Raw genomic sequence first — 2,047 nt, 5'->3', positions numbered from 1 at the left:
TTTGAAAATCCAAACCAAAAATTCATGAGTTGCTCTCGGTGTTTGGTGGATTTTTTGGAATTTATTTTTGAAATTTAAAGGGCTTTTGTGTAATTTCAAGATTTTGAAGGTCTAAGTTACGAGGGGTCTTTAAGCACTGAAATATATGAAGGCATGGGCTTGATTGTAATAAAGAGACATGAAGGGAAGTGAAATGGATGGTCTAGATTCGACCACGTAGGCTTGATGCCCATCCAAAGGCTGTTGAGATTTTGCACTGACATGGACGAGATGGATGCTTGCACGTGGGATTTAATTGGCTAGGTGCATAAACCTTGATGCTCTGGTGCTACACCTTATCTAGGTATGTTGTGGTGTTTTGCGCATGCATAGAAGGTATTAAAAAGATTCTGATCTTAAGGATTTGATGAGATCTAATTAAAGTCAATCTTGAAGGATTCAGATCCAATGGTTGATAAGCATTTCCATTTTGTGAGTGGGAGACAAGCTCCCTTAAAATCTGACAAAAGCAACCAATCAAAAATCGACAACAAAAAGTGATAGCTGACCGTTGACGTCAGCATGATGTCATCAATTGCCCTTATTCAAATCTTGTGGTTGAAATTTACTATCTGTTATTTTAATCGGATGGTGTAGATTAAGAGATTCCTTTTGATGATATACGGTCATATTTGTGTCTCTGTTGCGTGTGTCGTCGGCATAGCCTACGCCACCCCTATGAAGATTTCATTTTAGGCTATCTCATCGCTCCAACTTCGAATGGTCATATCTCCCTCATTTTAACTCGGATTTGGGTGAACCAAGTTGTACTTCTTCATTTTTTTCAAGCCCTACACCATGGAAGCAAGAAAAATGAGTTTTGAGTGAAAGAAGACTATGGTTTCGGCAAGAGAAGCTTCCCCCTCTTTGTTGGTACTTGAATGAATATGAATACTTGATGATAAATGTTCTTAGGCCATTAAAGAAGATAAAAGAGGTGGTTGAGGTGTGTTAATGATACATTAACTCAAAGCCAAGGAGAAAGAGAAGAAAGCAATGATGTGTTTGCTTTGAAGAGCAAAAAGCCAAGGAGAGAGAAGGTGTTAGCACCAAACTTATTAGTACAAGTTTTCAGTCATCCCAAGCAATCGGTTGTGAGATTTTCTAACTTTTGATTTACATTATATGCATGTATGTATGTCAGGGTTAGTTGTGGATGAATTTATACATGCTAAGTTAGTTGTGGATGAACTGTAAGCATGCTAGCTAGTTGTGGATGTATATGCTAAGCAGAACTTGACTGTAGGGCATTGATATAAGCCTAATTTAATTGTATTCTTTATTGAGTGCTTAGTGGGTGTTAAGCATTGGGAGTGGGTGCTCCCGTGTAGTGGGTGCTATACATTCTACCGGCACTACGAGCATCATTTCAGCTTTGACTTGAGAAAATTGGGTGTGGGTGCTCCTGACTGTGGGTGCAGTCAAAAGTAGTGTATTGAGTAGGTACGAAGCCTTTACAGGCACTACTCTGGGGATGTAGGTAAATTATCGAACCTCGTAAAAATCCTGTGTTGTGGGTGCTTATTGTTTGCATTTTATATTGAAGTGCGTGGAATACAAAATGGGTGTACACACTTGAAAGTGCCTATGAGAGGCTGAGTGTGCATACGATTGTGTGCAAGCAGGGACAGGTGTATCAAATTTTTCTTGGCCAGACATCGGACAGGTTTTTTGGGATCAGAATTGGACTCACTGATTCAACCCCCTCTTAGTGACTGCCGGGTTACAACATTTCCTTGCCTTGTATTTTTTTTCGATGAAATCTATGCCTTGTACTTAGTAAATTAGGGTTCTGATCAAGGATTAATATCTTTGCGTGACCTCCTGGTTCTTTTAAGCTGGGAACTTGGGGGGTTGATAAACGTGGTCCCACTGCCCCCCGCCAGTGGAGATGCCCGTGATGGTGGTGGGATGGATTGCCGCATCTGTGCTATGGCTGGGGATCTTTGGGTTAAACTGGCGGGTGCTGGTGTCGGACAGATCGGTGGTTTCAGTCATGAAAGAGTAG

Source organism: Macadamia integrifolia, unplaced genomic scaffold, assembly GCF_013358625.1.
Source record: "Macadamia integrifolia cultivar HAES 741 unplaced genomic scaffold, SCU_Mint_v3 scaffold2028, whole genome shotgun sequence".
NCBI classification, from domain to species: Eukaryota; Viridiplantae; Streptophyta; class Magnoliopsida; order Proteales; family Proteaceae; genus Macadamia; species Macadamia integrifolia.
Note: the sequence above shows the minus strand (reverse complement) of the source record.